The following is a 24,233-nucleotide window of genomic DNA, read 5'->3' on the forward strand; positions in this document are numbered from 1 at the left end:
AAGCTAGGAACATTGTAGCAGACAGCGGAGGCAGATATGTGATGGTGAGTGGCAGACTGGAGGGAACGGAGGTCGTGTTGGTTAACGTATATGCCCCGAATTGGGATGATGCGGGATTTATGAAGCGGATGCTGGGACGTATCCCAGACCTGGAGGTAGGAAACCTGATAATGGGGGGGGGGGGCCCGGAAGAAGGCCGGCAGCGGCCAAGGTTGCTTTCGGGGGTTTATGGACCAAATGGGGGAGTGGATCCGTGGCGATTTGTTAGGCCAATGGCCAAAGAGTTCTCCTTCTTCTCCCATGTTCACAAGGTGTACTCCCGGATAGATTTCTTTGTTTTGGGAAGGTCACTGATCTCGAGGGTGCAAGGAACTGAGTACTCAGCCATAGCTGTTTCAGATCATGCCCCACACTGGGTGGACCTGGAACTAGGAGAGGAGAGGGAGCAGCGTTCACTCTGGCGACTGGATGTGGGATTACTGGCGGATGAGGGAGTCTGCGGAAGGGTGCGGGGATGTATTGAAAGGTACCTGGAGCCAATGACGACGGGGAGGTCCGAGTGGGAGTAGTATGGGAAGCACTAAAGGCAGTGGTCAGAGGAGAGCTGATCTGCATCAGGGCCCACAAGGGGAAAATAGAGGCCAAGGAAAGGGAAAGACTACTGGGGGAGATTTTGAGGGTAGATAAATACGCGGAGGCCCCGGATGAAGGACTATACAGGGAGAGGCGACGATTCCAGACGGAGTTCGACCTGTGACCACAAGGAGGGCGGAGGCACAGTGGAGGAAGGCACAGGGGATGAGATATGAATATGGGGAAAAGGCGAGTCGCCTGTTGGCCCATCAGCTGCGAAAGAGGACAGCGGCGAGCGAGATAGGGGAAATTAGGGATGAAATGGGAGCTACGGTGCGGAGAGCAGGGAAGATAAACGAGGTGTTTAAGACCTTTTACGAGAGACTATATAGGTCCCAACCCCCGGAGGGAAAAGAGGAGATGCGGCAGTTTTTGGACCAATTAAGGTTCCTGAGGGTGGAGGAGCAGGAGGTGGAAGGCCTGGGGGCGCCGATTGGGGTGGACGAGGTTACCAAGGGGCTGGGGAACATGCAGGCAGGAAGGCCCCGGGACCAGATGGGTTCCCGGTGGAATTCTATAGAAAATATGTGGACTTGTTGGCCCCGCTGCTGGTAAGGACCTTTAACGAGGCCAGAGAAGGGAGGTCCCTACCCCCGACAACGTCGGAGGCGACGATATCGCTAATCTTGAAGCGGGATAAAGATCCGCTACAGTGCGGGTCCTATAGGCCTATCTCACTGCTAAATGTGGATGCCAAGTTGCTAGCAAAGGTGCTGGCAACGAGGATAGAGGATTGTGTCCCGGGGTGGTGCACGAAGACCAGACAGGGTTCGTAAAGGGGAGACAACTAAATGTCAACGTGCGACGGTTATTAGGGGTGATAATGATGCCCCCAGCAGAGGGGGAGGCAGAGATAGTGGCGGCAATGGATGCAGAGAAGGCATTTGATAGGGTGGAGTGGGAGTATCTATGGGAGGTGCTGAGGAGGTTCGGGGACTGGTTTGTCAGCTGGGTCAAACTCCTCTATGGGGCCCCAACAGCAAGTGTGGTCACAGGTCGCAAAGGTCGGAGTATTTTCGACTACACAGGGGAACAAGTCAGGGATGCCCGTTGTCCCCATTACTGTTCGCGTTAGCATTTGAACCACTGGCCATAGCGCTGAGAGACTCCAGAAAATGGAGAGGGGTGATTAGAGGGGGAGAGGAACACCGGGTGTCACTCTACGCGGGTGACCTACTGCTGTATGTGACGGACCCAGTGGGGGGGATGACAGAGGTCATGCAGATATTGAGGGAGTTTGGAGATTTCTCGGGATATAGGCTTAACATGGGAAAGAGTGAGCTTTTTGTGATACACCCTGGGGACCAGAGTAGAGGGATAGATGGCCTACCGGTAAGGAGAGTGGAAAGAAACTTCCGATACCTGGGGATTCAGATAGCCAGGAGCTGGGAACCTTACACAGACTCAATCTGACACGGCTGGTGGAACAAATGGAAGAGGATTTCAAAAGGTGGGATATGCAGCCGCTGTCACTGGCGGGCAGAGTGCAGGCAATTAAGATGATGGTCCTCCCGAGGTTCCTATTTGTGTTCCAATGTCTCCCTATACTGATCACTAAGGCCTTCTTTAAAAAAATAGATAGGAGCATCATGAGCTTCGTGTGGGCAGGGAAGGCCCCGAGGGTAAAGAGGGGGTTCCTACAACGTAGCAGAGACAGAGAGGGGACTGGCGTTGCCGAATTTGGGCGACTACTACTGGGCCGCCAACGTGGCGATGATTCGTAATGGATGATAGAGGGAGAGGGAGCGGCGTGGAAAAGGTTGGAGATGAAGTCCTACAAAGGACGAGTTTACAAGCGCTGGTGACGGCGCCACTACGCTCTCCACAAAAAAATTTGCCACAAACCAGTGGTGGCGGCAACATTAAGTATCTGGGGGCAATGGAGGCGACAGGGGTGTGCTGGGAGCCTCGGTGTGGTCCCCGATCAGGAATAACCATAGGTTTGCCCCAGGGAGGCTGGACGGAGGATTCCAGAGCTGGCACCGGGTAGGAATCAGGAGAGTGGGAGATTTATTTATAGACGGGACGTTTGCGAGCTTGGGAGCGCTTGAGGAAAAGTATGAGCTGCCCCGGGGAAATTTCTTTAGATATATGCAGGTGAGAGCGTTCACGAAACAACTGGTGAGGGAATTTCCGCTGCTCCCGACACAAGGGATCCAGGACAGGGTGCTTTCGGGGGTGTGGGTCGGGGAGGGCAAAGTGTCAGAGATATACCGGGAGATGAGAGAAGAGGGGGAGGAGTTGGCGGGCGAACTGAAGGGAATGGGAAGAAGAGCTCGGGGAGGAGATTGAGGAGGGTTTGTGGGCTGATGCCCTAAGCAGGGTAAATTCCTCTTCCTCGGTGTGCCAGGCTTAGCCTGATCCAATTTAAGGTGCTGCATAGAGCACACATAACGGGAGCAAGTTGAGCAGGTTTCTTCGGAGTGGAGGACAAGTGTGGGAGGTGCGGCGGAAGCCCAGCGAACCACACACATGTTTTGGTTGTGTCCGGCACTAGAGGGGTATTGGAGGGGAGTGACAGGAGTGATCTCGAAGGTGGTGAAGGTCCGGGTCAAACCAGGCTGGGGGTTAGCTATATTTGGAGTAGCGGATGAGCCGGGAGTGCAGGAGTGCAGGAGGCGAAAGAGGCCGATGTTGTGGCCTTTGCGTCCCTAGTGGCCCGGCGTAGGATTTTACTCATGCCCCCGGACTGGAGGCCTGGATAAACGATATGGCGGGGTTCATAAAACTAGAGCAGATGAAGTTTGCGCTGAGAGGATCGGCTCAAGGGTTCACCAGAAGGTGGCAACCGTTCCTCGACGACCTCGCGGAACGTTAGAGGGAAGATAGATGGCCAGCAGCAGCAACCCAGGGGAGGTGGGGGGGGGGGGGTAAATTGTTTGGGTTTTTGGAGGGGGAGAGGGGGCGGGGGGGGGGGGGGGGGGGGAGTATTAGTTTGTGTTATTTGGTTAGTTTACCATGTTAGTTAAACAAATGTTATATTGCAGTTATCATGTTACCTTTTTTTTTGATTTGTAAGGGAAAAAATTGTGTTTGAAAACTTTAATAAAATATATTTAAAAGAATCCTCCAGAAGAAAACACATTTGCAACTGTGCCAGCCTCAAACTACAAATTCTTTTGCTTCCGACTAGTGGTAAATCTTCACTGGCTGCGCCTATAAAAATATCGTTTGGGTAAAGGTGATCAATGTTACTTTCAACCAATTCCCAAAATCTGGTGGCTAATGTTGCCTGGAGACAGTTGACAGAATACAATATGCATGAACATACAAAATAGGAGATGCCGGACATTCGGCACCTCGAGTCTGCTCCTCTTTCAATAAGATCATGGCTGGTCGGTTTCTGCCAAAATTCACACTTAGCCCCTATAATCTTTGATTCCTGTGCCTCAAGAATTTACCTACCTCTACCTTAAAAATATTTGGTGATCCCATCTCCTCAGGCAAAGAATTCCAAAGTCGCACAACTCTCACAAAGGTCTTCTCCGCATCTCTGTCCGAAAAGGGCGACCTCTAATTTTAAAATAGCGCCCCCTAGTTATGGACTCGCCCACAAGAGGAAATATCTTTTCCACATCCACCTGGTCAATACTGTTCAGGATCTCAATCAAGTCACCACTCACTCTTCTAAACTTCAGTGGGAACAAGCCCAGACTTTCCAAACTAGATTGTACAACCTATTCTCATAAAACAACCTGCTCATTCCAGGTATCAATCTAGCAAACCTCCTCTGAATCGCCTCCAGCGCATTTACATTCTTCCTGAAATAAGGAGACCAACCCTGCACACAGTATTCGAGGTGTGTTCTCAGCAAATCCCTCAATAACTGGAGCACGTCAATGTCCACCAGAAGAGGACTCCGCTGTCCAACAGAGGGCGAGAGATGCCCATCTCCTGCTGGGCAAGCCCACACAGAAATGGATGGATATAGGTGGACAGAAAATACTGGTGCCAATACGTCCCGTTTTCTGTGCTCTATATTTTAAACACTTGGCTCACTACAAAACACAAAGGTGCAGGTGGCAGCTGGGTGACAGCAAAAGATGGTGGTATTTATAAACATTTGAGGTAACACCACCTTGATCCTAGTCGGTCCACAAAAAGATAAACTTTTTCTGGAAGAAGACCAGGAGAAACAGAAGTTGGTGGCGGGTTTGACAATGTTCCTGGGTTCAAAATCATGGAAAATGTTCAGCATCTCAGGTCCTGGAACGCTGCCATTTGAAATACAAAGTTTTACTCTCTTCCAGTGCATAACTCTGAACCCCATGACTCTGGTTTGTCTGGCAACACCAAAGTTCCCAGAGCTTCACTCAACCAGCGTGAGAATCACACCATCTGTAATGATGGGCACTGCAGCTTCACAGCGCCAGGGTCCCAGGTTCGATTCCCAGCCTGGTCACAGTCTGTGCGGAGTCTGCACGTTCTCCCGGTGTCCGCGTGGGTTTCCTCCGGCTGCTCCGGTTTCCTCCCACAAGTCCCGAAAAGACGTGCTTGTTCGGTGTATTGGACATTCTGAATTCTCCCTCAGTGTACCCCCCGGGCGTTGGAATGTGGCGACGAGGGGGTTTTCACAGTAACTTCATTGCAGTGTTAATGTAAGCCTACTTGTGACAATAATAAAGGTTATTATAAAGCTGACCTGTTGCACAGATCCCAAGCTAATCAACATTTATAAAATCAGCACATGTTCATAATTGTTTTGCAAGCAGATTGATGTTGGTCTGGCATTGACAGACCTGTTATTCACCAATACAAATCTATTTATCTTTCATAAGGGAGCACTATTTCTATTAATTATTTAGACTGGAATTAAAATCACAATTTCCAAACTTGTCAATGACACCAAATCGAGAAGGATGGTCAACACGGAGGATAAAAAAATTACACAGTGCCATTAATAAACTCGCAGAAGAGACATGTATTTGGCAATTATTTTTGTAACTTAACTATGTTAAAGTTTAAGAAAAAGAGGTCACATATTACTGGCACTCAGGATAAGAATCCACTAGCAGGGCAGTGAAGAAGGGATCGCGAATACAAATAAAGGTTAAAAAAGAGCAAACCAAGCCCAAGGGGGTTTATTTCGAGAGGAATAGGATTGGAAAGTAGAACATTATACTAAACTCACATTGAAGCAAAGTTCTGCGGAGAGTTTCAGCATTATACAGAAAGATGGGAGACATACTGGAGAAGGTTGCAACCCAGATTGACCCGGAGGATAAGAGATCTGCACGGTTACACTCGTTAATCCGGATTGGCAAGGAGGACGCAAGATCTGCGTGGTTACACCCATCAGCGAAAGAACAACAGGCCGAGTTCTCTTCTCTCGGAGAGAACACTGTGGTGGTGACCTATATATATATTTTCAATTATGTAAGGTTTTGCGACAGCAGAGAGAGGAACAGAGTGGAGAGAGTACGGTTCTGTGGAAACAGGAGGCCATCATTGGGGGATCGTTACCGAGAAATCAAATCGAAAAAAGATATTTCTTTCCCATCAGAGCGGGGAGGTTGTGAAACAGGGAATATCGATTGCAAATGGGACAGATGCATTTTAGGGGAGACCAGGTGTGCATTATGAGGGAGATGGTAGGGAAGGTTAATGCTGATGGGTTTAGAGGAGGAAGGATGAGAGAGAGGCTCGTGGAGGATAAACAGAATGGGCCCAATGGCCTGTTCCTTTGAAGTATGCTCTATGTAACCTTGAAAAGTCTTTGCTATCAAACCTGTCAGCTTCTGGCAGCTGTGCGCGTCCACTTTTGTAAATGACGCAGGTACGGATTTTTTTTTTTTTTTATAAAGACTCGATTTAATGCCAAGCTCATGTTTCGGATCCGCCGTTCTGCATAAGGTTTTACTGGCTGCCAGCTTTTTAACCCCAGGCCATTTATCTTGCTTGCTACTTGAACAGCGCACTCCCACCTTTATCCTTGAGATTACGGCATAAATGGAAACCGGTTAGCAGCTGCTGGATTATCTTGTTCTCAACTTTTGACAGCCATCTCGCCATGTCCCTACTGTAAAATTATACAACTGCTCCCTTGTACTTGAGCTTTGTTGATGGGTGCGATTGAAAGATAGACTCCCTCAGCTAACAACACAGCAGCAGTATCTAAAAAAGGTGCAATTACCACAAAGAAAAGCCTTGAAGTACATTGGATAGAAAAACACATGTTCTGCCTTTAACATGAACTGCGTGATGATAGACTTTGCTACTCCTACTAACCCCAAATAAACAGGGCATTTGCAAATTATCATACATAATCAATCTTGTGCAAAATAAAACTCAAAACAGTTGCATCATAATACATTAAACAAAAATGTAGAACAAGTTTCAATACCAGAGTAAGAAATAATTTACACCTTGGCGGTTAACAAATAGCCTGGCGAACAGGGAGATACCAATGATTTTCCAAACCTACTATTGATGGGTGGGCCCTCTTTCAGCATCAAAACATTTCCAAGAATCCCTATCTTAACTTCGAGATGAACAATTCGAATCCAACGAGATGTAATTAACCTTTCGAGTGTCAAGGGATTTGCTGCCGGTTCGTTTTTACTTCACATCCGCGGCTAATCCATTGCTGGTTGACTGGGGGGAGTCCCTGGGGAGTTCATGTGTGCTTTGAAGCCTGCAGAGATAATTTGTTTTTCAGCTTGGAGAGATGAGATCATTGGCGGGTGGAGCCAAGAGATGCGGAGAGACATTTTGAGAAAGCTTTCGAGACACTGCTTTGGAGAGAGAGAAGGAGATAGAGAGCAGAAGAGAGAGAGAGAGAGAGAGAGAGAGAGAGAGAGAGAGAGAGGTGAATTCTGATTCACCGAGTCCACAATCCTCTCACAGTAGGATAGTTAGAAAAGAGTAATAATATTTAAAGCAGAGCAGTCTTGTCAGGGGACAAGGAGGAAACTGAAACAGAGCAGGTGAACCAGGCATTTGAAGATATCCAGCCAGAGTCTGAAGGGGTTCTAACAGGAGCCAAATCTGTTTTATAAAGCAAGTATTACTCTATGCCATGCAAATTTTAAGATGGATTGAGAGCTGTATGTTTCTTTGCTGGTTGTTTAATGGGAAGTTGAGCAGCAGTGTTAAGGACTAATTGTTCTTGCCAGGTGTGAAATTAAAAAGTTTAATATTGTATTCATAGCAAATCTGAACAAAAGCCAACCTATTAACCCAAACCCATCAGAAGACTTGATTTTTCTTTATAAATATAAGAGGCAACCAATCCCTGAGATTTCCAATTTTGCTCAACTGCAGAAAATAAGAGCTGCCAAACAGACAAAGCCGAATTACAGCAGAACTCTGCAGCATGTACATCTCAAATTATTCAATGAGTGACACGACATTCAATTCCTGCTTAAAAAGCTGCATGAAAGAAAATTATAGGAAGGGATGCTCTGGGGACTTGGGTTCAAACCCCACCAATCAGCCATGATCGTAATGAATGGCGGAGCGGGCTTAAAGGGCCGAATGGCCTCCTCCTGCTCCTATTGTTTTCCTATGGTTTCTATGCTTCCATGGAATTTAAATTCAATTACTAAAAGAATTTGGAATTGAAAACAAAGTCTAAGTCTGAGTGACGGTGGCCATGAAACTATCTCTGGTCATAAAAGTCCCTTTGGGTCCACTCATATCCTTTAATCGGTCACCTTTACATGGTCTGATCTACATGTGACTCCAGATCCACAGCAATGCGCTGGACTCTTAAATGCCCTCTGAAATGGCCGAGCAAGCTAATCAGGTCAAAGGCAATCAGGGATGAACAAGTGCTGGCTTGCGAGCGACATCCACATCCGGTGAAAGAATACATTTTTTAAACAAGTTTTTTTGGCCGGAGGTTATTTTCAAAACATTATGGTTAACGGACTCAATGGCAGCATGGTCTGTGTTTCCAATAGCTTACTGAAGACAACTTGTCATTACGAATCTTACAGAGCGCCTATTCTTCCAGCTAATTTGGAAAATGGAATGAATGCCCTTCGTGCTTCATCGAACAGACTGTCTTCAGTTCCACAAGTGGCTGTTGGACAGGTACCAAGAAGTGTGTGTATGAAACAATATTTTGATCCATTTTGCAAATCATCTTCTCCTCTCAGCCAGCAGAAGGATTTTAGTACCTGTGGTTGGTCTGTTCTCCTTCCACATTGTGCTGCCTAACCTGGAGGTGGCAACGATAGATCTATCCCAACTTCATTGTGCCCCCATTTCAACTCGACACTTTCACAGCAAACGCCAACCTACCTGCAAGTCCAAAGCTGAATTTCCTGTAGCGGTAGATTCCATCAATCTTCCCTAATGCTCAGACTATGCTCAGGCTGAAATCCAACATTGGTTAATAATCCCAAGCGAGCTTGAAACTCCCTCCCCTCTTTTCAAATCATAAAAATCTATTACCATCGTTTATCTGCTTCCTTCGCTATGAGCACTGCTGTTTCCCCATCGAGCCCTCTTCATCAACCTCCAATCACTTCCTACGGCCCAAAGTGCTTTCAGAATCCATGTGTGCATTAATCCCTCCCGGTTTAACCATGCCCCAACCTAGCTTGCGCAAACCAATTCTCAGGGCACTCCCTGTTGCCCCATGTGCCCGGCCACCCTTCCTCACCTTGCTGCGTTCCACTGCAGATAGTGCAACCTTCAGGATTTGCCCCCGAAACCTTCTAACATTTCTTCTATCCTCTCTGCGATCGCACCATCCCATAACTTTCCACGCTCGTTACTCTGACACCCAGTGATTGTTCGTTCAACAACAACAAAAAACAGACAAAGCTTAAAATACCTGAAGCACTTATTTCACCAAAACAAGTACAACCTACAATTTTAAAGCCACATTGATGCTGGCCCCTGTCAACCCATTACATCCATGTTATTTTCCAAATAACGATTCATATATTTGAGAACAAATGCACCTAGGCTCAAATTAAATATTCCCCAGTACTTGGACACCTTCAACTTAAAATCAAGATAGCATGGTGGGACAGTTTTTAGATATTGTAAAAGTTGTTTTGTAGTTAAAACCCTCACTGGTTTTACCATCTGTTTGTTCAACCAGCTCCCTCTTTTTTAAAGTTATGCCGGAGAAACGTCGACACCTTCAACAAAGAGAGGGACCAGTCGTCACCTGGACACCGATTAGTGTGTTTGGCATCGCCACAGCATCAAGAGGTCAGGGTTCCTCATCCCCAACATTACTTTGGTAAGGACCGGTATGTATAGTGTCGTCACATGTTGAATTCCAAGTGATTGAATTTCAAATTGTGACAGATGCAGACAAAGTCAGTTATCCGTGTTCAATTCTGACCTTGGGTCACGGTCTGTGTGGAGTTTGCACGTTCTCCCCATGTGTGCGTGGGTTTCTTCCGGGTGCTCAGATTTCCTCTCAGTCCAAAGATGTGCAGGATAGGTGGGGGGAAATGGGCCTAGGCAGGGTGCGCTTTCTGAGGGTTGGTCCAGACTCGATGGGCTGAATGGCCTTCTTCTTCATTCTATGGTTCTATAGTTTCTACACACTGTTCACTCAAACACTTGCTAATTTCCACTGGTAACCTCGCTGGCCTCAAAATCCTCATGCCCATCTCAAAGTCCCTCTTAATTGCTCCCTGTATCTGCAAATTCCTCCAAACCTACATACAGTACCTGTTCACATCACACATTCTGTTCTACAGCATGTTTCCACCAGGGTGCTGGTACAGTCTTCAACCATTTCACTCCAACTCTGAAACTGCCTTGTTAAACCACTGCTCTGGAGCTGTCTGGTTTAACCCAACACCGACTCCCACTTGAAGCTGAGTACTTTGGGATGTTTTGCTGCGTTGAAAAGCCAATTTTTAATCTAGGTTGCTACTCCATTCTTGAGGATGTTGTCAGAAGTGGAGTTCGCCAGAATACCAAATGAATTCATAGCTCCTCGAACAATGCAGAGGTCTGAAACATCCACCTGGCCAAGGGAAAAAGCAGGTGTGGCTTTCCTTTAACACCCCAACGAAATGACAGCACATCTGGGAAACCCGGCTGGATTACAGTAAGGTATTAGAACACTACACAAAACTGTGCGCACACATCATGCAGTAAGATTTCAATTTACGATATTATTTCGACGCAAAAAAGACAGCGGGATTTTCCGGATCTTCTTGTCCCGCAGTCTCTCCCAGTCACGGGTTCCCCAGGCGGGGGCGGGCGAGCCATGCAAAACACCATAGACTTCGGCGGACCAGAAAGATCCCGCCGGGAGGTGAGGCGGGGTGGAGGAGAGAAGAGAAAGAAAGAGTGAGAACCCCAGTCACACAAATTGGGGGGTATGAAGCCATTTGAACATAGCTACAAGAGTAGGCCCATCAACCCTATGCGCCAGGTATGCCATTCAATTAGATCATGGCTGGTCTGTATCTCAAATCCATTTAGCTACCCAAGATCCAACTGTCCAGCATCTGACCTTCAGGGCTTGTTATAGAGCTCCCTATTTCTACTGTCAAGTGGAAAACGTGACTCCTGGTTTGCCTCCAAAATGGTCCCACTGTAATTTTTAGATGATGATAATAATAACCATCTTTATTGTCACAAGTAGGCTTACACTAACACTGCAATGAAGTTGCTGTGAAAAGCCCCACAGTCGGCACCTGGTCTGGTACACAGAGGGGGAATTCCGAATGTCCTTGCCCCCTTGTTCTAGACTTCTCACCAAAGGAATTGCTGCCCCATCATGTCCTTTTCAGCATTTTAAACACCTCTCAATCACGTTGCGCCCACTCCAATATTCTATAACCCAGAGCTTAGAAATTAGATTTGTGCAATCATTTCTCGCAGCTTAACCCCATAAAGCTCGGCATTGTTCTGGTGCATTATTTGAGCACCTTCTCCAAAGCTGATACATCCTTCCTTAGGTGTGGTGCTCAGAAACCAATGGAATACTTCAAATGGCAGTCAAGACGAATAGGGATTTAGGGCGGCATGGTGGCACAGTGGGTAGCACTGCTGCCTAAGGCGCTGAGGACGCGGGTTCAATCCCGGCCCCAGGTCACTGTCCGGGTGGAGTTTGCACATTCTCCCCGTGTCTGCGTGGGTCTCACCCCCACACCCCAGAGATGTGCAGGGTAGGTGAATTGGCCACGTTAAATTGCCCATTAATTGGAGAAAAAAAATTAATTGGGTACTCTAAATTTAGGGGGAGAAAAAGGGCAAACAGGGATTTTAACATAAAATTGGCAACTTTAAATTGGAGGCACTCGTGGTCCAGTTGAGCGCAGATAGAACTATCAAGCAGAAAAGTAAAGCGAGTGTGTTAGTGACAATAGGAACAAACAAGGATTTCAATGGCTGACGAGAGGAGGCAGCTCAACTTGGGTTTGGGCAGGGCATGGGAGGTTACAAGCAGTACGGTCCAGCCTGAGGTAGAGGAGGAGGAGCGTCTAGTGACTTCAGTGTTGCCACTGTTTAGTTTGAGGAAGTTCGAACTTGACTGGGTGTCGATCAACAATCAGACAGCCCAGCGGTCATGCAATGTGTGGAAAAGCAACCGTCAAAAGTGATTAATGACCAGGATGTACAGTGAAATAACAAGGAAGTAGAATAAAAACAGAGCAGTGAGCTGACCTCAACAGCTGGCAATATTACCCGCACAGTGAACAATGTGCAAACTGTGCGCTCCTCCCTTGCACAGAGTACATAACGTTCGTCAAAACGCCTGCAGCACGTACATGCAAAGCTTGGCAGAGTTGGCAGACAGGGGATTGCCGAGAATATTCTCAAAATGCTCCCCCCCCCCAAAAAAAAATTAATCAAAATGCTCCCCCCAAAAAATAATCAAAAGGGTATCATTCGGTTGGCGATGGAACAGGAACGTTGCTCCAGATTGCGTACATGTGTAAAAGTCACACATTCCTTTTTAAAGCCAATTTCTTTTAGTCCAAAAGACACAAGGTCAACTTTTACATGGGTTAACATGCGAGGGGTTGACATGTCTGTTTGATTTGGGCCCAAGTGAAACCCAAACCGAATCTTAAATGAACCACAGCAATTAAAAATGAGCCACAGTAAAAAAAAGTCAGCAATTAATGAATCACAAGACAGTTTGTCATTTATAATTAATCACTTTAATCATTTAAATAAGTAGAAACAAAAATGTGCAAATATTTTGAACATTCACTTACTGGTACTTATTTCATTTGTATTCAAATGTTTATACATCTTCAATGAAATCTAACCATTAACGTCTCCAGGATTAATTACACTTTTGGTTCTTGGATTTTGGAGCTTTGATTGCTGAAACATTAAAAAGGTTGAATTTTACACGAGACACATAAAAAAAACGCGTTTCAAAAATCAGGGGGTCAAGTTATATACCGGGTCGACTTCTACATAACAATATACGGTATTTCCCCGCCTCCTCTTCCCACCCTCCACCACCTGTCCCCTCCTGATTCAACCACTTCCCCTCTGCCACATCCTAAGAGGGATACAGTTCATTGGCAAGCAGCGCTTTGGAACCTCAAAGACTATTCCTCACCTATTACCCCAAGTATCAGTCGGCAATTTCCAAGCTAGGCTCAGGCCAACTGCAGGACGCCCCACTGCAGTCCCAGCCTAATGTAATTAGCTGGATGAGTAGATCAGGGCAGGGATCTGCTGGGTCAAATGGTGGACATCTACCACACACATTTGCCCTCTCAGCTGTCTCTTCCCTCCCGCAAAAAAAATATCCAATTTATTGCGACATACTCTCAAGACGGGGGGGGAGGGGAATAAAAACTAGTTCGGGGGGAATAAAAACTAGTTCTATATCGGTCACATCCAAGATCACAAAAACTGTGGTAATACCGGAGCCAGTCAAAGGGAATCTTTGGCAACGCAACACTTCTCATTTTAAAATGGGTTTCCAAAATAAATCCAACCTCATCGTTGCTAACCAAAACCACGAGCAAAGTCCGGTCATGAATTATTCCCCCCCCCCGCCCAATTCTCAATTTATTGTCCTGGCTTTTGTGGTTGCAATGGCAATAAAACTGTCAGCGCCCACCGTCATTACAACTGTCAAAGTCAGCGACTTCTGGCACCTTTACATGTGCAGTTAGACGTGGGAAATCCGAAGTGCTGCCGATGATTCGCTTCGACAGGGTGCACTACTGGAAGTTCCGCATATGGGAATCTTGACAAATCATTTAAACTGGAAATTCTATGTTATTAGCCCTGCTGCAACCCTTGCAAAAAGGTTGTGCCTTGTCGAATGAGGCGATTTAAAAAAATAACTTCATAATTTCAGCCGAATATCATCTCTGGCCCAGATACACTAAAATTCTACGTTATTTTTCCATTGTGATAAAAAATGCCACAGGTTTTTAATTTTTCTAAAAGTTAATAATATTTTAGTTTGTACCTTAATTCCATACGTATGTTCCAATCATTTATTTCACAGCTTGTAAACTTAAAAATTGAAGGACAATTAGTGGCGTTTACTTGCTGGTCAGAGAGAAGGCTTCGAGGCAATTGGTTACTCAGCTAACTTTCTCACGTCACTGCTGGACTTCAGGAATCCCCTACAACTGATGCCACAATCAAGTAATGCTGGGGGAAGAGGGGTTTGCATGCCACAGGGATTGCCAGATCTTTGTCAGTAGCTTTCCTTGACGAGCTTTATGAGTGTTTGATGTGGTTAGTGACCAGCACTGTTTTTTCGCCATTGACCCGAAAAATCCAGGCCGTTAAGATGTCTTCTTCACACGCCAAGAACCATAATAAAACAATTCGAAGGATAGAATGCAGAAAGGGACAGGTAAATGGAAATGCTTTACCCTCAAATAAAGTCATCTTTTTCACACATCCTAAATCCTCCAAAGCCCAACTGTAATAATTGAAATTGGAGAGAAAACCCTCTGGTCGTCCACCAAGCCATGACTTATGGTCGACATAGCTCATGTCAAAGGAATTCTCCCTTGCTCTCTTCGATCTATACCTGACAAATTTAAAAGAGAGGCAGTAGTGGGGATAAACCAGCAAGTTACTGGGGGGGGATTTTTGTTTTTATAATCTGAGTGAGCAATATAATTAAAATGCAAAACGTACAAGTTTTTAAAACAGGCAAAATTCATAAAGCAATGTCTTACGATACTCCCAAGATACAACAGTTCGGATTCTTTAGTGTCTTTGGATGTCTGCCTGGTCATTCCTCACCTCCCTTTTTCACTCTGGACTATTTTCTCATCCCACAGGCACACAAGGACAACCTTCAATGATATCAGTTCAAAAAAGGTGAGGAGGGGGGGGGAGGAGCAATCCAATGAGTGGTGGGGGGGGGGGGAAGAGAGAGAGAGAGAGAGAGAGAGAGAGAGAGAGAGAGAGAGAGAGAGAGAGAGAGTATTAGAGGAGGAAAGGCCTACAATGGGGTCCAAATACCCTCCTTCTGTGCAGCATCATTTGATTATTCTATTCAGGAGACAGAGCAGGACTAAATTGCCCGTAGGTGTCCAAATGTGAAGTGGGGTTACAGGGATAGGGTAGGGGAGTGGGCCTGGGCAGGGTGCTCGTTCAGAGGGTCGATGCAGACTCGATGGGCTGAATGGCCTCCTTCTGCACTGTAGGGATTCCATGATCCCGAGAAGAACTTGGAACTAAAACCAAATAAGACAAATAGAACCTTCCGGTGCCAAAATTTCAGGAGAGAGACATCAGCTGAGAGTGGGATATTGAGGTCAGACATGATGCCTCTCACAAACAGCCCGTCATACAGGTGCACACGTTTAAAGCTGTCACTGTCAGGGAGAGTATTAGATAGGTGTTGGTGCTCTCAAAATGGGAAGTGTCAAAACTGTCTTGGGGGGGGGGGGGGGGGGGGGGGCAGATAGAGAAATGTGGTGATGAAAGGAGGCAAACCGAATATATGTAAGCTTGTGGATGACAACAAGACTGTTTGCAGTTCTCTTCACCACATCAAACAATCATAAAGCTCCACAATTTTGCATTTGAAGAAAAAATGCTGAGAAAAGAAACGGTAACCATACTCAGATCTACTGTGGTGAGCGGTTTGATTAACTCGTAAAATTGGCGACAGGTATGCACATCACATTTTGCCAGTAAGCATTCACAACAGATCACCACCAGAACAACTTGTAAATTCCACGGAATACCATGAAAATATTTTCCTTTAGAAAACCGCGGCGACTTTTACAAAGAAAACGCACCCAAGTTTGACAATTTTCAACATCTGCCAGTTAGCAGCCACTGTTTACATGCCAGAATCCAACAGGAATACGGTGTGCAACAGTAACTCCAGAGCAAAATGTAGTCCTAGAAACATACCCACCAAGATCAACATGGATTACCGGGGTGGGCCCTCCTTGAACCGCTGCAGTGTGAAGACGGTCTCCGCCCCGTTGGGCAGGGAGCTCCATTTTACCCAGCGACAATGACGGAACATCAGTATTTGTCCAAATCAGGAAAATGCTTGGTTTGATTAGAATGGACCTTTTGATTAGAGTAGAGCTTGGAGATGATGCCCCACTGCACCTGCTGCCCTGTCCTTCTAGGTGGAAATGGCCACAGGTTTGGGAGATGCTCCATCAGCCTCACAGTGCCACCTGTATCCCCTTTACATTTGGTGCTGTTTATTAAACAATTTAGACCTCAATTCCAACAAAGGAACATGAACACTTTCCTAACAGGGGCCAGAAATCTGAAGCAGGAACCTTGCTGACTTTTCTCCTGAGCCCTAGAGCATGAATGTCCCTGCTGCCTTATTAAGCCAGCCATAGTTTGAGAACAACATTACGCAATGCGCCTATCCACCAAACCAGGAGGGGACTCTTTATCCAGGACCTTCAAGCTGGCAGCACATTCTCTGCTGCGGAAGGCAGCTGTGTGGACGATATTTCTAACCATCTCACTGCAGAGACATAGAAATTATTCCGGAGAATTGCACCCTTGTGTGGTAGCGAGCGGGAATTGCCACGAGCTTCCCGGCACTCGGCCCAGTGAGGCCGGCAACGCGATTTAACGTTAATTGTTCCACTTAACGAGGCCTCATGGACTTCGCACCGCAAATGAAGGCTCGGCAGCTGATTCGCCGCACCGTGTTCGCTATCCCCCCCCCCGCTAACAAGGTTGAGCAGCACTCGTACTGCACTAGCTCAGCCAACCCCAGCCAGCTCGCAACAATGGAGCCGAGGAGAGCAGTCCCAAGATTCGGGGACGCTGACCTGGGGAGGCTCCTGGACGCAGTGGAGGCCAGGAGGGATAGAACATAGAACAGTACAGCACAGAACAGGCCCTTCGGCCCTCGATCTTTTGCCGAGCATTGTCCGAAACCAAGATCAAGCTATCCCACTCCCTGTCATTCTGGTGCGCTCCATGTGCCTATCCAATAACCGCTTGAAAGTTCCTAAAGTGTCCGACTCCACTATCACAGCAGGCAGTCCATTCCACACTCTAACCACTCTCTGAGTAAAGAACCTACCTCGGACATCCCTCCTATATCTCCCACCCTGAACCTTATAGTTATGCCCCCTTGTAACAGCTACATCCACCCGAGGAAATAGTCTCTGAACGTCCACTCTATCTATCCCCCTCATCATCTTATAAACCTCTATGAAGTCGCCTCTCATCCTCCTCCACTCCAGAGAAAAGCCCTAGCTCCCTCAACCATTCCTCATAAGACCTATCCTGCAAACCAAGCAGCATCCTGGTAAATCTCCTTTTCACCATTTCCAATGCTTCCACATCCTTCCTATAATGAGGTGACCAGAATGTACCATAGAATTTACATTGCAGAAGGAGGCCATTCGGCCCATCGAGTCTGCACCGGCTCTTGGAAAGAGCACCCTACCCAAGGTCAACCACCTCCACCCTATCCCCATAACCCAGCAACCCCACCCAACACTAAGGGCAATTTTGGACACTAAGGGCAATTTATCATGGCCAATCCTAACCTGCACATCTTTGGACTGTGGGAGGAAACCGGAGCATCCGGAGGAAACCCACGCACACACGGGGAGGATGTGCAGACTCCGCACAGACAGTGACCCAAGCCGGATCGAACCTGGGACCCTGGAGCTGTGAAGCAATTGTGCTATCCACAATGCTACCGTGCTGCCCTAACGGCACACAATACTCCAAATAAGGTCTCACCAGGGTCATGTACAGTTGCAGCATAGCCCCGCGGCTCTTAAACTCAAGCCCCCTGTTAATAAACGCTAACACACTATAGGCCTTCTTCACGGCTCTATCCATTTGAGTGGCAAACTTCAGAGTTCTGTGGACATGAACCCCAAGATCTCGCTGTTCCTCCACATTCCTCAGAACCCTGCTGTTGATCCTGTAATTCGCATTCAAATTTTTTCTACCAAAATGAATTACCTCGCACTTATCAGGGTAAAACTCCATCTGCCATTTTCCGGCCCAGCTCTGCATCCTATCAATGTCTCTTTGCAGCCTACAACAGCCCTCCACCTCATCCACTACTCCACCAATCTTGGTGTCATTAGCAAATTTACTGACCCACCCTTCAGCTCCCCCCTCCAAGTCATTGCTAAAAATCACAAATAGCAGAGGACCCTGCACTGATCTGTGTGGTACACCGCTGGTAACTGGTCTCCAGTCTGAAAATTTTCCATCCACCACCACCCTCTCTTCTATGTGATAGCCAGCTACTTATCCAATTGGCCAAATTTCCCTCTATCCCACACCTCCTTACTTTCTTCATGAGCCGACCATGGGGAACCTTATCAAACGCCTTACTAAAATCCATGTATATGACATCAACTGCTCTACCTTCATCTACACACTTAGTTTCCTCTTCAAAGAATTCAATCAAATTTGTGAGGCAAGGCTTACCCTTCACGAATCCGTGTTGACTATTCCGGATTAAGCTGCATCTTTCCAAATGGTCATAAATCCTATCCTTCAGGACCTTTTCCATTATCTTCCCGACCACCGAAGTAAGACTAACTGGCCTTTAATTACCAGGGTCATTCCGATTCCCTTTCTTGAACAGAGGAACAACATTTGCCACTCTCTAGTCCTCTGGCCCTATCCCTGTGGATAGCGAGAACCCAAAGTTCAAAGCCAAAGGCTCTGCAATCTCATCCCTTTCCTCCCAAAGAATCCGTCGGCATATCCCATCTGGCCCAGGGGACTTGTCGACCCGAAGGTTTTTCTAAATTGCTAATACATCCTTCCTCAGAACATCTACTTCCTCCAGCCTACCTGCCTGAATCACACTCTCATCCTCAAAAACATGGCCCCTCTCCTTTGTGAACACTGAAGAAAAGTATTCATTCAACACCTCTCTTATTTCTTCTGACTCCATGCACAAGTTCCCACTCCTGTCCTTAACCGGCCCTACCCTCACCCTGGTCATTCTTTTATTTCTCACAAAGAGTAAAAAGCCTTGGCGTTTTCCTTGATCTGACCCGCCAAGAACTTCTCATGCCCCCTCCGAGGTCTCCTAAGCCCTTTTTTCAGCTCATTCCTTGCTACTTTGTAACCCTCAAGCGACCCTACTGAACCTCGTTTTCTCATCCTTACATACTCTTCCTTTTTCCTCTTGACAGGACATTCAACCTCTTTTGTGAACCATGGTTCCCTCACAAGGCTATTTCCTCCCTGCCTGACAGGGACATGCCTATCAAGGACACGCAGTATTTGTTCCTTGAACAAGCTCCACTTTTCATTTGTGCCTTTCCCTGACAGTTTCTGTTCCCATCATATGCTCCCTAATTCTTGCCTAATCGCATCATAATTACCCCTCCCCCAATTATAAACCTTGCCCTGCCATATGGCCCTATCCCTCTCCATTGCAATAGTGAAAGACACTGAATTGTGGTCACTATCACCAAAGTGCTCTCCCACAAACAAATCCAACACTTGGCCCAGTTCATTACCCAGTACCAAATCCAATGTGGCCCCCACTCTTGTCGGCCTATCCACTTAGTGTCAGGAAACCCACCTGCACACACTGTACAAAAACTGCCCCATCCGAACTGTTCGACCTATAGAGGTTCCAATCAATATTTGGAAAGTTAAAGTCACCCATGACACTACCCTGAGACCTCCACACCTATCCATAATCTGTTTTGCAATTTCTTCCTCCACATCTCTATTACTATTTGGGGGCCTATAGAAAAATCCTAACAATGTGACCGCTCCTTTCCTATTTCTAACTTCGGCCCATATTACCTCAGTAGGCAGATCCCCTTCAAACTGCCTTTCTGTAGCCGCTAAACTATCCTTGATGTCCTGCTCCCCAGAGGGTCCCGGAGGATGAGCCACAAGGCAGCCAGTGCTGCCTGGGGTGAGGTGGCGGCAGCCATAAGCTCAAGTAGTATGACTAAGAGGACTGGCCAGCAGTGCAAGAAGGTCAACGACCTACACCAGCCAGCACGAGTGAGTCGACACCAATGCACCCCCCCCCCCCCCCCCCACCAAACCACCTTCACACCCCCTCTCCCACCACTGTGAATCACGCATGTGGCAACGATGCCCTTCTATGTCCCCGCAGGAAAAGCTCTCCCACAAATCAGCAGGAGGGGGCCTGGACTGGCGGCGGGGTGCAGAATGATTGCCTCACTGGGAACATGTCACCCAGTACCGGACCAACCTTGATGAGGTTCTGCGCGGCATGTCCCGCCCTCAGGTGGGCATGGCCAAGGCACTGCAGAGCTTGTCCCAGTCGCAGGTGTGCATTCCTGAGGCACTGCAGAGAGGGCATGGCCCAGTCACTGAGGAGCGTCGCCGAGGGCGTCGACACGATGGTGCGGACCATGGGGAACCGCCAGGTCTGACAGAGCCAGATGATGCAGGGGCAACCGGGGCTTGAACCAGCTGCCCTCCGTCCCAAGGTGACTCCAGGGCCCTATGGGCACCGACAGGGAGGAGAGCGCGAAAATGCCAACCCAGGCCCATCCCATGGAGTGGCTATGGTGGGCACCAGCTCCCCAGAGTTCCACCCCTCTGATAAGGTGGCATCTTGAGGTCAGCACACGGGACAGGGCAGCACGGCTATGAATGTGCTGCTGACGAGCAAGCCGGGGCCCTGGCCAGTGGCATCGAAGGCCATGGGTCGAGGTAGGCAGCTGGCAGGCTCCACCTCAGATGTGCATCCTGGGGAAAGAGCTAGGAGGGCCAAGCACATGGACTATCACTGAGGACACTGGGGGAGGGCGCAGCACCACCAGGAGTGGGGTATTGTACGGCACACTAAACTCCCTTTTGCACAACCAGTATGATGCTCCTGTCACTTTCTTTCGCAATGCGAGCCGACCTCCAGGCCCATTGCCCATCTCTCCAGGTATCCCCCCCCTCCCCGGGGCGCTCACCCACCCTCCGGCTATGGACATGTCCCCGGAGCGGTGTCCCATCCCCTGGGTGTTCGGGTGTTGCATGTGTGGTGTTGACTCCCACATTGTTCAGTGTCCAGGCTTCAAGGTGTGATTGCCATGTGAGGCAATGACTCCCACATGCTACATGGCCCGCCCACTTGGCATGTATCATGTGCTCAGTTGACCACGACTGTCAATTCCCCGACAGCGATAGCCTTCAGCCGCGCAGCCAGAGGCCTCGGCAGTCGGGGGGGGGGGGGGCAGAATGGTCACACACGATGGAGGTTGGCATGGTGGTGCAGTGAGCGGTTCGGTGTCTCTCCCCGCCCCCCCCCCCCTCCCTCGGGCTTCACCCCAACCACCAAGCGTGTGGTGGCAAGCCGAGCACCACCAGGCTCTTTGTCCGTGAGCAGTGATGGCTACTCACCTCCTCGGCTCCCCACAAAAGCCCTTTCACCAGGTTCACGTTTTTCCAATAGGAGTACTAATCGGAGCCAGAGCGAGCACGTGCTGGGGAGGCCGCTGGATATTGGGAGGCCGGCGGGGTCACTGATCTTATGGAAAGGGGGCTTAAGTGGTGATATCTGGTTTCTCGCCCACTACGGCGAGATCCCGATTTCTCGTGCTTGAGCGAGAGCGTAACGAGGCCAGAGAATCGCATCCATTGGGTTATTGATCATCCTTAGACCCATATCGGAATGTGCCTTTAAGCAGAGGACACCCAAGACACTTGCAATTCAATAACAAAAGATTACATCCATCAGACAAAATGCAATATGACAAGAGTCAAGCAGCTGTTGCCCAATACCGAATCCCAAACTAGCCACAGACACTTTTAAGTATATTACCAAAATAGAATCCATCAGTCAGCGCAACAGTGACCGTCTTTCTTTTAAATATGATTTTATTGCAATATGAATTATCAGATTTTTATTGTGCTGGGGGCGGGGTCAAGGGAAATGCCGATTCGGGGGAAACCACAGATTTGAGCCAGGGAAGTGGGATGGGCGTTTTCGGAGATGGGAGGGGAAGGGAGTCAGGGCATTGAAGGATGTGTTTCTAGGGGGCTGGTTTGCGGGATTGAAGGAGCGGAGGGCGAAATATTGGGGGGGGGGGGATCTGTTGGGAGTTTTTAAACAGTCGAGAAGGTAAAGTTTGAGTTGAGGGGAAAATGGAAGGGTTCTACAACTCATGGGCTTTGTTTACTATGTGCTTTCAGGAATTGGATGACATCGCACATTAGGGGGTCGGGGGAGAAGGATTCTGGAATCCTTTTCTTTGATGTTTGTATTTAAAATGTATGGGGTTGGTGGGAGGGAGGAATTGTTGGCCAGGGGATTGACATTTTATTTCTTACCGTTGATCGTTTGTTGGTAGGTGTAAATTTGGATGAAAATGTGAAAAAGGTGGAGAATAAAAAAAACATTTTAAATTTTTTTTATATAAAAGAGTCAAACGCGTTGCTGTGGGTCTGTAGTCACATGTAGGTCAGACCAGGTAAGGACGGCAGATTTCTTTCCCCAAAAAGACAGAAGAGTGAACCAGACGGTCTTGGTGGTCTCATCGTCGTTATCCTGGATTTATTCACCGAATTTCAGTCCCTCCAGCCGCCATTAGTGAGATTTGAACTTAAATGTGCCTCGAGCAATTAGTCCTGGCCTCTGGTTACCAGATAAGTAAAATTACCACTGTGACTCCAGTCTCCACAAATTGAGCAGAGAAAATATTTTAGTGCCGCTCCGAGCTTTTTGTGCAGCTGCTGCAGAGCAGCAGTTGCAACTTGACTGACGTGGTTGTCGAGACTGAGGAAATGTCCCTGTCCTCCCAATGTCAAAGGCAAATGGCGTGGAACTTGAAAATTTAATGTCCATGTAAGGTGTGTTTGCAATGTGGCCCAAAAGGTTGATTGCCAGACTGTAAACCCTTCGAATACACCTGGTGGCAGGCAGTAAGAATGGGGGTGTTTCCTGGTCAGCTAGACTACAGAAGGCAAAGGCAGACCACTGCAGTACTTTGCCAAGAATAATCATACACCAATCCAATGGAAATCCAGGTTGCTAATGCCCTCTTTCGTGAAGGAGTACCTGTTGCACCACTGCATTGTTGCCAATAAGTTTGTTATTCAGCTCTCCTTGCTAGAAAGTTCAGATAAATTTGTTACATGGCGCAGCACCTTCAGAGCTGCCCCAAACTGGTTGAAAACAGATCTTCAATGTTTGTTCCAGTTCAGTGCAAGTACCTGCGACAATGTGAATGCTCCATGGCAACTAAAATGGCATCAATTTTACAGGAACAGAATGTGCCCTAACAGCAGTGACAACACCCCTTTAAGGCACCAGTAAATGTGGACAGGATAAACTATTGGGCAAACATGAGTATCTACAGTGGGAGCCAAAATTCCAAAAGATAGAGCAAGTGCAGATTTCTGTACCAGAGTTCAACTTACTTCTGAACCAAAGAAGGAAGGAAAAAAAAAAAAGAGAAAATACCACGCTTGGGTAAATTTGAACACGGTTTGGGTTTCTCCCAAACTTTATGAATGGGTGCATTTTGCAAACAAAGAAATCCAACAAGGGGACGGAGCAGAAAACTGATGCAGGCGAGGTGGGGAACGGAGAGGAGTTGAGAGTCTTAAATTGCTGACAACATATCCTCTTACAGTTAATAAATTAGACAGTAGAATGCTAGTTACAATTAGCTCCAGAAGTTGCGCCAATATTTTCCATTGTTATAAGTGAAGCATCATTCGATGCATCTTGCGAATTCTGAACTTGCTGTCTAACATACCAATATTATTATTATTTTTTTTAAAAAGTTCCCTTTCCTTTATTTTGGCTTTGGTTCCTCCTTTGGAAGACAAACGACCCAGCTGGGAGAGATTTCCCCTTCAACTGTTACACCCACATTACGGTCATTCATTGAAAGCAGCTGTTTGAGAAGTTCAAAGTACCTTAGTTGAAATCCCCATCTGGGACGAAACACAACTACTGTACAAGACTCACTGGTGACCATAACCTGTCAACTGAAACCTCACTGTACCCCATCGAGGGCCGAGGCCTGCACTCCAAGATACAAGGTTAAAAGAATAGAGAGAGAGATAAAAGTTTTGTTTTTTAAAAAAATCAAACAGCAGCAATTAGGCAATGGAAAGCTTTGTACTTAAGCGGGCGGGGAGGTCGGTTGGAGGAGATAAGTTTCAGCCTTGAAAGAATAAGTTGCGTAGGAGATGGGATTGCAGAGAAATAGAGGAGAGGGTGGGGGCGGCTGCGAAGGGGTGTGTTCAGAAGCTGC

This window comes from Scyliorhinus torazame, chromosome 13 (genome assembly GCF_047496885.1).
Source record: "Scyliorhinus torazame isolate Kashiwa2021f chromosome 13, sScyTor2.1, whole genome shotgun sequence".
NCBI classification, from domain to species: Eukaryota; Metazoa; Chordata; class Chondrichthyes; order Carcharhiniformes; family Scyliorhinidae; genus Scyliorhinus; species Scyliorhinus torazame.